The sequence below is a fragment of the Zingiber officinale genome, chromosome 3A (assembly GCF_018446385.1).
Source record: "Zingiber officinale cultivar Zhangliang chromosome 3A, Zo_v1.1, whole genome shotgun sequence".
NCBI classification, from domain to species: domain Eukaryota; kingdom Viridiplantae; phylum Streptophyta; class Magnoliopsida; order Zingiberales; family Zingiberaceae; genus Zingiber; species Zingiber officinale.
Window position 1 is genome coordinate 84,843,832 of NC_055990.1, and position 16,466 is coordinate 84,860,297.

Genomic DNA, 16,466 nt, shown 5'->3' on the forward strand with positions numbered 1-16,466 from the left:
TACTGTAACACCCACGAATTTCTTAAGCTAAGTATGTGAAGATTTTTCTCTTAGAATAAAAGGATAAGATAGAACCAAAAATATATAAAGAAAAGGAATTGGTCAAGGATTGAACCTTGAACCTTTTTTTAAGCTAAGGATTATGGAATTACCACTAGACCATCATAATTTGTTGTTAAAGAAGGAATGGAAATTCTAGATAAAGTTAAGAGCATGATAAAAAAAAAGGAAACAAGAAAAAGACAAATTGTCTTCTTCTCCTTCCTTCTCCTTTAGTTTTCGTGGGATGTTGAAATGAGGGAATTGGAGAGCAAAAAGGGGATGAATGAAGACATTTCTTCATCATTAAGAGAATAAAGGATGAGTTAAGAAGAAGGGAAGGCAAAATTTCTTTTTGCTTCTTACTCCCACCTAGCATAAGAGGAAAAACAAAGAAGAGATTTCATTTTTTTCTCCCCTTTCCTCACCATTGCCGTGACCTAGAGCATCCCCTCTCCCCTTTTCCGAAAATCCAACTAAGGTTTTCTCCCTAAGAAAACCAAACCACAAGAAGGGATCCTCAAGATCTATCCCTCACAAGCAAGAGAAGCAAAAGGGAGCACTAGAAGGAGAAGCTTTCTTCTTCCTCTTCACAAAGGGTATCTTCTCTTAGGGAAAAGACCAAGCAAGAGGATGTGAGTATCCCCTTACCTGTGGTACAAGTTGTTATATGATTTTGTTCGAGTTTAGATGGATTAACAATCTAGGATTTCTTTTGGAAACTTTCGGCCATGACACTTTGTAAGGCTTATGGAAGCTCAAAACCAAAACGAACATGCTTAAGTTTTTTTTTTCTCATGATATGCTATGAAGATGACCTTGATATTTCATACTTGTATGTGGCTTGGAGTTAGGTAATACCCCACCTTAGGGTTCGGCCATGAAGAGACTTAAAACTCTAGAGAAGCTCAACTTAAAGATTAACATGCTTATGATCTCTTCTATGATATGATATGAACATTTTCTTGATGTTTTATACTTGTATGTTGCTTGGAAATTTGTAGAACCTCACCTTAGGGTTTCGGCCATGAAGGGATTAAATACCTTAGGGAGGCTCAACCTCAAATCTAGCTTGCTTATGATTTACCTTATGATAGGATATGGAGATAACATAATGCACTTGTGATTTCATGTTGCTTAGGGTTAGGTTTTCACATGGTGAACTTTCGGCCAAAATGAAATGTAGGGCTTAGGCAAGCCTAAATTCAACCCTAACATGTTTATGTTCTTCTCTATGATATGCTATGAAATTTATAGGGTATTCGCATGCTTGTATTTGGTTGAAAAATCCTAGAAGAAGTATCAAGTATGAAGTTTCCCATAATATGTTATGAATGTTCCCTTGATGTTTTATACATGTATGTTGCTTGGAACTAGTAGAACCTTACCTTAGGGTTTCGGTCATGAAGGGATTAAATACCTTAGGGAGACTCAACCTCAAATTTAGCTTGCTTATGTTTTACCTTATGATGGGATACGGAGATAACATAATGCACTTGTGATTTCATGTTGCTTAGGGTTAGGTTTTCACATGGTGAACTTTCGGCCAAAAAGAAATGTAGGGCTTAGGCAATCCTAAATTCAACCCTAACATGTTTATGTTCTTCTCCATGATATGCTATGAAATTTATAGGGTATTCACATGTTTGTATTTGGTTGAAAAAAAAACTTAGAGTCACATTGATGGCATTCGGCCACCTATGATTTGTGGGCTTAGGAAGCTTGAAACTTAAACACATTATGCTCATGTGGTTGCCTATGATAAATGCATGGAAATTGTTTAGGGTTCACATGTTTACATGCTATTTGTAACCAAATGTTGGGCCTTGTATGTTTCGGCCAAATGTGGATTTCTAGACCTAGGAAGCATAGAACCTAAATCAAATATGCTTATGATGTTCTTTATGATAATTGTTATGGAAATGAATTAGGGTTCATATGCTTGTATGATTGCATGCAACCTAAGTGAGCCTATGCATGTTTTGGCCACCCTTAGTTGGTTGAGGATTGAGACCAAATTATGACTCATTATGTGCTTCCCTTTGCCATGATATGAATTAGGAGAAGTTAACTCGTGATCCATGCATGATTGTGTTTTCTTTTCCTTCCATGATATATTATATATGCTCGTTTAAGTATGCTTATGAACCATGCATGAGAATGATACCTATATTGGCTATGTGCCCAAATGTGATGGCTACGTGCCCAAATATGATGGCTATGTGCCCAAGACGAGTATGATGGCTATGTGCCCAAGTATGCATGACTATGTGCCCATTTATGCATACCTTATGAATGACATGATTGACATGAACATGATATGCTATGAATGACATGAAGTGATATGCTATAAATGACATGAACATAATATACTATGAATGACATGGACATGATATGCTATGAATGACATGAATATGATATGCTATGAATGACACGAATATGTTATGCAATGATAAACATATGATATGACATGTATTTTACTTTGAATGGCTTGTACCAAAAGGGTGGGCTCCTTATGCGCCCCTAGGTCGAATTACGGGCCTAGTAAAGGGTGGGCTCCTTACGTGCCCCTAGGTCGAGCTACGGGCCTAGTTTCCTAGTAGGTTTAAGACTAGCTACCTTGGGTCTACTTAGGATGTGCGCATTTATGTATGTATGTGGTACTAAGCCGGGCCCCTCTTATGTTGAGATTATTTTTAAGTACTATATGATATTATTTTAAGACATTTCACACATGACATAAAACATGTTTTGAAAGGCATATTGCACATGACATTACCCATGTTTTAAAGGACATCTTGCATCCATGCTTACGATACTATATGAAATAATGCTTACAGTTATGCTATGATATGATGCTTGGATGTTATGAAAAGAAATGTCATGATGCTTCCACTTATGCTATGATATGATCTATGCCATGCTACGATGATTACTTATGATATGATTTATACCATGCTATGATGATTACTTATTCTATGATATGATCTAGGCCATGCTATGATGTTCACTTATGCTATGATATGATCTATGCCATGCTACGATGATTACTTATGATCTGATCTATACCATGCTATGATGATTACTTATGCTATGATATGATCTATGCCATGCTATGATGTTCACTTATGCTATGATATGATTCATGCCATGATATGATGTGTTTTTAATTATATGATAATATGAGCGTCATTTATTCTATGATGTATGATATGATGATTTTACATGATATGTTGGCTTTTATGAGTAGGAAAGGATCTCACTAAGCCTTGAGTGCTTACAGATACTTTTCCTTGTACCACAGACAAAGGTAAAGGATGGATAAACTAGAGGAGCAGCAGGACGGGGCAAGAGATGTGTGATGGTGACTTGGCTAAAGAAATAAAATGACCTGCTTAAGTGAACTTATGAATAATATGTTATGTTATGTTGATGTCTTACATGATTCCCTATGCATGTGTTAGAAATGAATAATATGACTTTTTAAGTTGAACCATGCTATTTCATGCTCATATGCTTAGTATGATTTTATAAAAAAAAGAATATGCTTCTGTTGTATGTATGTTTATGTATGTTAAGTCTAAGAAAGTAACCCCGCCCTCACAAGACAGGAGTGGGAAAGGGGCGGGCGTTACAGGTCAGATATTTATTTTCAGTCAGCATGCTATTGTATTATTTGATATTGGGGCAACACACTCGTTCGTCTCTACGCCTTTCACAAAAAAGATAGACATACCACCACAAGTTTTAGATTGCAAGTTCTTAACAACCCTACCCTCGGGAGAAGTGATGCCATCTACCCATATGCTGTGAGCCGCTCCTATCAGAATCGCAGACAGAGAACTCTATTGTGATCAGATAGTACTCGACATGCAGGATTATGACACTATTTTGGGCATGGATTTCCTGATTTAGTACAGTGCTTAGATTGAGTGTCGTAAAAGAAAAGTGGTCTTCCGGCCAGAGACTGAACCGATGTTTGAATTTATTGGAAAACAAAGGGGAATTATGGGTTACGGGATCAAAAGCATGACCGGACAGCTGTGTACCCTGACAATAACATCGACGTTGTTCGATGATATACTAGAAAAACAAATAGGTGACCTCAGCATCCAAAGGATCAAGCAAGAGGTCCAAGAAGGAAAGAACGAGGGATTTCGTATCGCTGACAGCGGAATACTATACCTCAGAGATCGCTTATGTATTCCAGACGATCCAGAGTTGCGAAAGAAGTCATTAGAGGAGGCTCATGGAACACCTTATGCGATGCATCCTAGATCCACCAAGATGTACCAAGACCTGAAAGGGAAGTTTTGGTGGTTCAGTTTGAAAAGAGATGTGGCTCGGTATGTCAGTATCTGCTTGATCTGCCAAAGGGTTAAAGCAGAACACCAGAGACCTGGAGGAGTATTACAACCAATTCAAATTCCAGAATGGAAATGGGAAGACATTTCTATGGATTTCATCTCAGGACTACCCAAAATGACGAACGGATATGATGCAATATGGGTAATCATGGACAGATTGACAAAGTCTACCCACTTCTTAGCAATCAAGATGACTTACTCGACTGAGCAACTGGCTCAATTATATGTCAAGGAAATTATTAGATTACATGGGATTCCTAAGACCATCATTTCTGATAGAGATGGGCGCTTTATTTCACATTTCTGGGAATGTGTTCAGAAGGCCCTTGGCATGAAATTGTTATTCAGTACGACATTCCATCTTCAGACCGATGGACAAACAGAAAGGGTGAACCAAGTGCTGGAAGATATGTTACACGCTTGTGCCTTAGCTTTCAAGGGAAGCTGGTGCCGATATCTATGCTTAGTGGAATTCGCCTAGAATAATAGCTACCAAGCTACTATTGGAATGACACCATACGAGGCTCTGTACGGGAGGAGATGTAGGTCTCCTATATGCTAGTACAAAGGTGGCGAAAAGAAAGAGATGGATTCCGAACAGATTTCATTGACCACACCACCCGTGCCTTACAGAACATCCGCCAAAGAATAGAAACTGCTCAGAGCCGGCAAAAGAACTATGCGGATAAGTGGCGTAGGCCGTTGGAATTCGATGTCGGGGATTCAGTGTTTCTCAAAGTAGCTCCTATGAAAGGAGTGATGAGATTCGGAAAGAAGGGAAAGCCAAGCCCGCGCTATGTGGGACCATATCCGATCCTGAAAAGAGTTGGCAAGGTAGCTTACGAACTAGAGCTGCCTCAAGAGATGTCAGATATTCACAACGTGTTCCATGTTTCAATGCTCAAGAAATGCATTCCCAGTATAGACCAAGTGATTGAGCCGCAAGCAGTGCAAGTTCAAGGGGACCTAAGTTATGAAAGTCATCCTGTTCAGATACTAGATCGAGAAGTCAAAAGACTAAGGAATAAAGAAGTGCCCTTAGTAAAGGTTCTATGGCAAAATCAACGATCCGAAGAAGCCACTTGGGAATGTGAGGACGATATGAAACAAAGATACACAGAGCTATTCTAAGTTCAAGGATGAACTTTTTAGAAGATATGGGGATTGTAACGCCCAGCAATTTCATATGAATTTCTTTTAAGAATAAGAGAAAATGGAACTAAAAAGAAAATAGAGAAAAAAAGAAGAGTGGTCAAGGCTTGAACCTTGAACCTCTCAACAAGTGGCAAGTTTTAAGTAGTATGGGATAACCAATAGGCCAAGAGAAAGCATTGGGAAGAAGGAAAAGGGAATTGTAGTTAAGAGTAGGGATGATGAAGGGACACCTTTCTTCCTTCACTTAGAAGAAAAGTTTCTCTTTTCTTTCTCCCCTTTCATTTAGCATGAAGAGTTCATTTTCCCTTCTCCCTTCATTTAAAATAAATGAAAGGAAGAATAAAAAGGTATTTTCCCTTCTCCCTTTCATAGAGAATAAATAGAAGAAAGGGAAAGAAAAATTATTCTTTTCCTTCTTCCTCCTTCTCCTTCATTCACCGAAAATCCAAGCTCCTTGTTTCTCTCATTGCCGAATTCAAGTTAAGGACTTTCTCCCTAAGAAAACTTCACAAAAGGAAGCTCTTGAAGCATACTTCTCATTACAAGAAAAGAAAATAAGGAAAAGGGAATTCTAGAAGTGAAAAGGGATTCTTCCTTTTTCTTCACCAAGGGTATTCTCTTAGTAAACCCAAGCAAGAGGATGTAAGTATCTCCCTCACCTGCGGTACAAGTAGTTTACGAGTGTTATCATGTTTTATGTTGTTTGAAAACCTAAAAATCATGCTCATAGGTTTCGGCCAAGAAGAGATTAAGGGCTTAGGAATGTTTAAACTCTATTTAGGTTTGCTTATGTATTTTCTTATGATGCATAATAAGTTAGGTCATGTTAATAAGATGTTTTCCATGTTTTATGTTGCTTGAAAATCTAGAAATCATGCTCTTAGGTTTTGGCCAAGAAAGAATAAGATGAATTTAAGAAAGTTTTTAAACCTAAACTATGCTTGCTTATGCTTCCTTATGGTAGGTGATCTACTATATTATGTTAGTTGAGGTTTTCATGTTTTAAAGTTGCCAAAAACCCTAGAACCATGCTCTTAGGGTTTCGGCCAAGAAGGCATAAATAGATTTAAGAAAGTCTTTAAACCTAAACTATGCTTGTTTATGATTCCTTATAGTATGTGATCTACTATGTTATGTTAGTTAAGGTTTTCATGTTTTAAAGTTGCCAAAAACCCTAGAACCATGCTCTTAGGGTTTCAGCCAAGAAGGAACAAAATAGATTTAAGAAAGTTTTTAAACCTAAACTATGCTTGCTTTATGATTCCTTATAGTATGTGATCTACTATGTTATGTTAGTTAAGGTGTAACGCCCCGCCCCTCCTGCTAAGGCCACGGGGGTTACTTTACCCTACTTAACAACTTATTAACTTATTACAGCGGAAGTCTTACTTGTAAATTTTTGAAACATAGAATCCATATGTCATACCTTACATTATTTCAAGACATATAGGAACTAACATGATAAATGTCATGGAGTTACAATCATAAAAATATCAAACAAGCATAACTCATATTTAACGAAAGCAGGTCTTTTCTTCTTTAGCCAGTCACTACCACACACATCCTGCTAGCCCATCCTGCTGCTCCCCTAGTCCATCCAAACTTTGCCCTTATCTGTGGTACAAGAAAGTAAGCTGTGAGCACTCATGGCTTAGTAAGTTCCTTTCCTACTCACAAAATCCGTATATCATGTCAACAATCACAAAGCATATATCAAAGCATAAAGTATCATAGCATATCATACATGATCATCATATATATCATGAGCACAATCATAGATATCATGGCATAACCATGGTATAAACACAAGGTAGCATGGCATATCATAACATGATCATCATATATATCATGAGCACAATCATAGATATCATGGCATAATCATGGCATAAACACAAGGTAGCATGGTATATCATAACATGATCATCATATATATATCATGACATATTCATAAGGCATATGCAAGGTGAACTTTTAAAACATGCATCATGACTTTTTAAAACGTATAGCATAGATACTTAAACATAATCTCAACATAAGGGGATCCCAGCTTGTACCACGTACATAAATGCGCACGTCCTAGTAGGTCCATGGTAGCAAGTCTTGAACCCTACAAGGCATATACTAGGCCCGTTTCTTAGTCCATCGACCTAGGGGCACTTAGGAGCCCATCCCTAACGAGGTCCGTTTCTTAGTCCATCGACCCCGGGGCGCTTATGGAGCCCACCCTTGGTACAAGCCTTAAAAGTAAAATAGCATGTCATATTTACATAGTCCATATCACTCATGTCATATTCATGTCATGAAGAGTGCTCTTGATCCCACTTATAGGGAAGCAACTCTTTTAGGCATAGCTTAAAGCATGTATAATTGAGCACACAGCATATCATGATTTTGAGCACACAACATATCATGAACACATGCATAATTAAGCATACAACCTATCATGATCTTAAGCACACAGCATATCATGAACTTGAGCACATAGCATATCATGAGTTTAAGCACATATCATATCATGAGTTTGAGTACTTAGCATATCATGAGTTTAAGCACACAGCATATCATGAATTTGAGCACATAGCATATCATGAAATTTAGCACACAGCATATCATAGACTTGAGCACAAAGCATTTCATGAAATTTAGCACACAACATATCATAAAAATAAGCACATAACATATCATGAAACTTAGCACACAGCATATCATGAATAGGACCTAACATATATAAATGAACCTCACAGCATGTCATACTCTCCTCATATCATAAAGCATTGCATGTGAAGTTCATGGAAGAACACAAAATTAGGTATCTATCCCTAGTGACAAGTGGTGGCCGAAACATATAGAGGTGGTTTAGGTTATCAAGCAACAAAAGAACATGTGAACCCTAAACATCTATCATTTCTTATGACATAAGAGGCATCTTAAGCATGTTAGGTATAGGTTCCAAGCTTTCTAGGTCCCTTTTCATAACCTAGCCGAAACTTATTAAGCCTCCTTTTGGGTTATTAACAACATATAAGCATGAACAACCTTAACAATTTTCATATCATATTCCATAAGAAACCACTTGAACATATTTGATTTAGGTTCCAAGTTCTCTAAGCCTTTAACCCTAACATGGCCGAAACCCTAGCAACATGTTTCTAGGTTACAAGCAACATGAAAAGGTTAAACTTCATACTAACATATCAATACATATCATGAGAATCACCATAAGTGCATTTAGTCTAAGTTCCAAGCTTCTCAAGCCGTTTAATCTAATGTGGCCGAATCTTGTAAGCATGGGTATTAAGGTCCTAGTGGCATATTAGCATGAAGACCATAAGAACTTTCCTAGCATTCATTTCAAAGATTAACATGGACCACTTAGTTTAGAAATTTAAGCATCCTAGGTCAAAAAAAACAATTGTGGCCGAATACTAAAGAACAAGAATTCAAGTTTCAAGCAACATGTGAACATTAATTTATTTCATATCTCTTCATTAAGTAGAGCATAAGTATCTTAGACTTGATTTAAACCTTCCTAGGGTTCAAGTCTTGAAATGACCGAACCATCATATATAAGAAATATTGTTCAACTTAACCTAAGATCATGGCATGCCACATTAGCTTCATATCTTGTCTTATAAGAATCATAGCATGCTTAAATTTTTAGGTTTAAAGCCCTTCTAGGCTCTCAACTCTATCTTGGCCGAATATACATGAATATGGAATCAAGTTTAAATTGACTTGCAAGTGGGGAAAAACATCAACAACACCACTTATCATTAGGTACATATCATAAAAACAAGGTAGCATGCTTGGTTTAGATTTAGAGCTCTTCTAGCTCTTTTGTTCCTTCTATGCCGAAAATCCAAGTTCATAAATTTATGTTCTAGCCAAACATTCTAGCATGAAAATATTAGTTTATCTCTCCTACCATAAGGTACATAACATAAGCAAAAATCATGAACATATCTTAGTTGGTTTTCAAGGTTCTTTAAACTCTCTTTTTTTTTTCTTTGTTTGGACGAAACCCTTATGAATTAACCATAGGTTTTTAAGCAATATTTTTCATAACAAACATATAGCTATTGTACCACAGGTGAGGGGAACTTACATCCTTTCGCTTGTGGTTTTTCTTAAGGAGGAAAGTGTTCTAGTTGTTAAGGAAGGGAGAAGTTTCTTCCTCTTGTGCCTCCTTTGATTTCCTTTGCTTGGGGAGGCTAGAACTTGAAGGTTTCCTCTTGAAAATTGGCTTCCTTGGAGAAGAACTTGACTTAGTGCTCGGATCAAGGAGTGGGTGGATCTCCTAGTCTCGGTGAAGAAAGAAAAGAAGGAAGGAGGAGGAAGAATGAGGAAAATGAGAGGTTTACTTCTCATTTTTTTCTATTTATTCATCATGAGATAAATTTATGTCCTCATTAATTTTTCCCTTTAATTCATCCATTATTCTTTCTCTTGATTCCCACGAAAAGAATGAGGAGATGGAAGGGTGAGGAAAACAACTTGCTTCTTCTTATTTCTTCTCTTAATCAAGAGGGAGAAGAGGTGAGCAATTTGGTTTTCTCTTGCTCCTTGTTTTATTTTTCTTCTCTCCTTTAACTAATATTTTTATTCCTTCCTATGCATATGTTACTTTCTATCCTAGTGGTGATCATGCCATTAATCTTTCTCCATTATTGGTGGGAGGTTCAAGGTTCAATCCTTGGCCTCCACCTCTTACCTCTTATTTTTATTTTGTTCCTTACTCTTATTTTTCTCTTATCCTTTTTATTTATTTCATGCTCTTAATGAGAATAATACCTATGTATTTATATAACAAAAATTCATGGGTGTTACATAAGGTTTCCATGTTTTAAAGTTGTTAAAAACCCTAGAACCATGCTCTTAGGGTATCGGCCAAGAAGGAACAAAATAGATTTAAGAAAGTATTTAGACCTAAACTATGCTTGTTTATGATTCCTTATGGTATGTGATCTACTATGTTATGTTAGTTATGGTTTCCATGTTTTAAAGTTGTTAAAAACCCTAGAACCATGCTCTTAGGGTTTCGGCCAAGAAAAAAATAAGATGAATTTGATAAAGTTCTAAACCTCAACTATGCTTGCTTATGATTCCTTATGGTATGTGATCTACTAGATTATGTTAGTTAAGGTTTTTTTTCCATATTTTAAAGTTGCTAAAATTCCAAGAACCATGCTCTTAGGTTTCGGCCAAGGAGGAATAAAATGGATTTAGGAAAGTTTTAAAACCTAACTATGCTTGCTCATGGTATGAAATCCATTATATGATGTTTGTGTAAGTTTCCTTGTTTTATGTTACTTAACACCTAGGATGACACCTCTTGTAAGTTTCGGCCAACTAAGAAAAAATAGGGTAAGAAGTCCTTCTATGTTGCTAAAGGTCTCCCATGTTAGGATGAGCACCATGTGATGCTAGTTTGATACTTTCCTTGTTTTAAAAATGCTCAAAACCTAAGGCCATACTTTGTAAGTTTCGGCCAAGAAGCAAGGAAGGGAATTAGGGAAGCTTAATTCCAACTAGACTTGCTTATGTTTTCTCCCATGTTATGCTATGTATGATGTGATGCTAATATGATGCTTTTCTTGGTTAAAGTTGCTTAAAATTTAAGTTCATGTTCATGCAAGTTTCGGCCAAGATGTGGATTAGGAATTATGGAATGTTCAAAACCCTAACCATGCATGATAATGACTCTCTATGTTATGCTATATGATATGTTTCATGATATAACAAGAACATGATATGCTTCATGATATGACAAGAACATGATATGCTTCATGATATGAAAAAAAAAACATGATATGCTTCATGATATGACAAGAACATGATATGCTTCATGATATGACAAGAATATGCTATGTTTCATGATATGACAAGAACATGATATACTATTTTACTTTTGTATTGGCTTGTACCGGACCCTAAGAATGGTCCATGGGATGGGCTCCTAAGTTGCCCCTAGGTCGATGGTCAAGGAAACGGGCCTAATTCCTAGTAGGCTCGAGATTTGCTACCTCAGATTTACTTAGGATGCGCGCAATTCATATATGTGGTACAATGTCGGGCCCTCATGTTGAGATTTATGTTTAAGTACCTATATGATATATGTTTTCAAAGAATATCTTGCATATGTTTGTTTCATGCTATATGATTATGATATATGTTTTCAAAGAACATCTTGCATATGTTTGTTTCATGCCATATGATTATGATATATGTTTGTTTCATGCCATATGATTATGATATATGTTCTCAAAGAACATCTTGCATATGTTTGTTTCATGCTATATGATTATGATATATGTATTCAAAGAACCTCTTAAATATGCTTATCTCATGCTACATGATTATTATGCTTCATGGAAATGCTATTGTGTGATATGTCTATGATGCGTAAATGAACATGCTACTACCTCATGCTTATGCTTGTTTGATTAGAGGAACATGTCATTACTTTATATCAACTTCATGATGTATATTTTTGTGAGTAGGAAAGGATCTTACTGAGCCTATGTGCTTATAGTTTTATTTTCCTTGTATTGCAGAAAAGGGTAAAGCATGGTTAAACAAAAGGGAGCAGCAAGAGGGGCAAAGGATGTGTGTGGCAGTGGCATGGTGGAAGAGATCTGTTTTTTGTTTTTAGGATTTATATATGTTTTAAGATTTTGCATGTGAACTATTTCTTCTTGCTACTTTTGATGATATTAGCTTGACTTGTTGGATGCTTTATACTTAAGTTGAGCTATACTTACCTTTGCTTCCATGATACCTCGAAATGCTAAGTACTTGTTATTTAGAGAAGTGTTAGTGATCATGAGCTTTAGAGAGACGTATACATGTTTAGTTTTCTTCTTATCTTAGTACACTTTATGCTTTAGTTAAGACAAGCATGTATCATATTTCAAGTAATAGATAGTAAATAAATTTTTATATACATTAATGCTAGCATATTCACATGTTTTGGTTATATGATTAAGTTTTAAGTTGTAAAGAATAAATAGAAAAAAAAATAATAAATAAAAGAATTTTTTCTTCCGCTGCAATGATTTCTTATATATGCACGTATGTATGTTCGCGTCGCACCGCCCTTGCCAACAGTAGTGGAAGGGCGGGCGTTACATCTCGTCCCTGAGAAATGTCGCACGCTTCTTTCTTGTCCGCTAGCTGACTCTTTCGCAGTACCTCATCCCTCAGATACATCGAGTTCGTCGACTCCTTCTTGTGACATCCTTGTCACTAGTTATATCTCTTGCTGGACTTCTTGTGCATTTAAGTTTCTGTATGCATAGACACTAGGATCAAATCACAATAGAACCTAAGTTGACTTAGTTGATCACATCAAAACTTCCACTGGGTACTTACTATCCAGGCACATAGAGCATCCAGGCGCCTAGAGCTACTCCAGGCACCTGGTACAGCCAACCTTTGTTGACTGCTGATTTCTCCTTCATTTTGGCTCTATTTGCTAGTGTGATTTTGGTCATCCGGAATAGGACTCACCCAAACCCATTTCCTTGCCTTCTCCTCGATAATCTTCCGCTCCAGCTTCTCATCCCGCATAAATGCCTCACGCTTCCTTATCGTCTCCCAACGTACTCTTCTGCAGCACCTCATCCCTCGGAAGTACCGAGCACATCAACTCTCTCCTGTGTCATCCTTCTCGCTAGCTGTATCTTTCGCTCGACTTCTTGTGCTTCTAAGTTCCTTCACACTTAGACAGAAGGCATCAAACATACACAGAACCTAACTTTACTTTGTTGACCACATCAAAACTATCTTGGGGTATTTACAATCCCCCATTTTTGATGTGCATCAACCCGAATTAGAGTTAGGAAAAAACATAGAATTAATAAAATGATAATTAAAATGGGAATTATGCAAACTATAAAATTATAAATATAACCTCCCCTAGGCTTAAACTCTCATCTCTCATTCTCCCCCTTTGATCACATCAAAATAAAGTCAAGAAAAAATAAAGTTAGGGAAAAATTAAAGTTAGATAAAAATTTGAAACTTTTCTTAAGGGTTAAGGGAACATAATTTCAAGTTAAAAAATTTATGAAACATAATTTTCCAAAAATCTGAATTTTCAAGATTTAATAATCACACTTGTCAAATTGAATTTAAAAATAAGTTTAACATTTCTAAAAATTTTAAAGATTTTTCTTAAAGTTCAACAGTAGTATATGAATATGCAAAAAAAAAAGGAAATATTTTTAAATAGTTTTAGATAAATAAAGTATTTTGAATAGAATGTATAACAAATTTTAAAATAGATTTTTATCGAAACAAATTTTCCAAATTTGTGTATGTATTGAGAATAGAATGTATAACAAACAAAAAATTAAAATTTTCAAAAATAAGATTTTGAGACTTTATAGTTTTAAAAATATGGTTTTTGATAAATTATCTATAGAAAATTTATTATTTATCAGAAAATTTTTAGAAAAATTCGAAATAGAAATTCAAGTGTTCTATCACTCTAAAAAAAATTTGGATAATAATGTATAAAGAAAAAAAATAAAACAAAATATTTCAAATAGACATAATTATTTTCAAAAATAAATATTGAAAAATAGTTTTACTACCCTAAAACTTGGGTAAATTTTTCTAATTGTTCAAAATATAATGGTAATTTTTTGAAAATTATGATTTTCAAAATATATTTATAGAAAAATTTTAAAATTTAAATTATAAATTTTCAATCAAAAATCCATAACAAAATATTTAATTGATAAAAATTTTCAAAAAATATTATACTAAAAGTTTATTTGTTCTAGCAATAGGGGATAAAATTTCAATAATAAATGTGAATATTATGCATTCTAACTAAATTTTACAAACAAAATTAATATTTCTAAATTTAAAACATGAATAATCATTTATTTATAGTTGTAGTATTATCCTAGTAACAGTTTTAAGATGATTGATAAGGGTATTTTTAGTATCATATTTCTTTAATAAAAGGCAAAATTGATTATTATATTATTTCAGGTCAGTGTCAAATGTATAAGTATAATGTCTTAGGATAGTAGGTTCTAGTCTACAACATATTAATTAGTTGAATTGAAAGTGAAAGCCTGCATATATATATAGACACTACTCTTAACTATTCCTAGTCAAGCATTAATATAGAAGGACAATATTAATGCATTGAGACTAACATGTAAGTTAATTAATGACTTAATTCTATAAGTCATGAATATAAGATATAACGTTGACACATGAGTATATATTAGAGAATATATACTGAATTGACCCACATGAGAATGTTTCATGGATCGTTATATGAGTATAATAAATATTTTCATGTGACTGTTGGTATGAAAAGTCCTTAGACCTGAAGTCACTACGGTTCCCTATATAAGGAGTTGTGTACTTTAGGATCGGCAAATGTCACTTGTAAAAATGTGGGTTGTAAAGTCGATCACTGTCTATGCAATAAGTTATGCAGAGGGTTGTGAGTAATGTAGATGAGATCTATTCCTTCCATAAGATGGAAGTGATATCTATGGGCCCCTTGATTAGTAGGACAAAAGAATGCATGACCATGATCAAATGAGTCAATATGCGATATTGAGCTTATTGATTGAGTGTGTCTACTTAAAGATAAAGAAACACAAAGATTGATAAGAAGATGACATGATCTATGCCTAATTAATCAATCTAGATATCAAGGATAAAAGGATTGAGTTATACAAGATAATAGACATGGAAAGGTTAGGTCGGATCTCGACATTCTCGTCACTTGGGTACCAATGATGTATTGTTAGATGTCACTCATTGCTTATGTATCTAAAATGATTTTAGATATATTGCCAACATTACGAGAACTTATTGGGTCATACACAAAGAACACGTTGATTTGGAGATGGATTATAGGGTTATGCCTAATCTGAGTTATGCACATTGAGTTAGACTCAAATAAATCCATATTAGATTCATTGAGTAATGGGTTAGACTCATTGGTTTATTTAGTTAATAGATTATTAGATTAATGGTAAATCTAATATACTAAATCTAACCCATTAGGATTAATGAATATTAAAAGAGATTAATACATCATTAATCAAAAGGAAGATCAAGAGACAAAAACATTTTATATTCATTGGATGACTACCAAAGTCATTTCTAAAAGTAACCTTTAGGTGAAGTAACCTTTTTGGTAAAGTAACCTCTTGGTAAAGTAACCCTTTTGTGAGTCACCTTATATAGGTGAAGTAACCTTTTGGGTGATGATGAGATTCTTGGTGTTTACTCTTCTTCCTCTTCTTCACTTGTCCCAAAACAACCTTGTGTAGTTGCTAGCACAACAAAGGTTGTTTCTTCTCCGAGTTGTGAGTTAGTGAGATGGACGGAGAATGTCTTCGTGTGGACACCGTAGAGGCACAGATGTGCTGGTCACGCTAAGATCTGCATCGAATCAAAGTTACTATCAGGAGAAATAGTTCACACAATAAAGGTAACTATTCTATCTGATAGAATAAGAAAACATAGTATATAGTATTCGCAAGGATGTTTGGAGGGATCCTTTTTCCGATGCGTTATGTATTGTTTAATGCATAAGATCCCTTTAGTGATATCGGAGCCACTTGTGAATGTGTATACATTATTTTAGTTATGTTTTATATGTGATATAGAAGAACATGTGTTTAATATAACATGGTGCATGGTTTTGGCTCTTAACCCCAATATGATTGGATGTGTGTGTTGTAATTCATAATACTGTTTTCATGTTGTGCCTCTTCTTTTTTATTCTTGTTGTAAATTTAGACTACTCTCGAATGTAACTCAAGGTTTCTTTAGATTTTATAATGTATAAATTAGAAAAGAATTAGTCTACTGCTTGATAGTGAAAAGGGAGAAGGACAACAACACACAACGACCAAGGAAGCA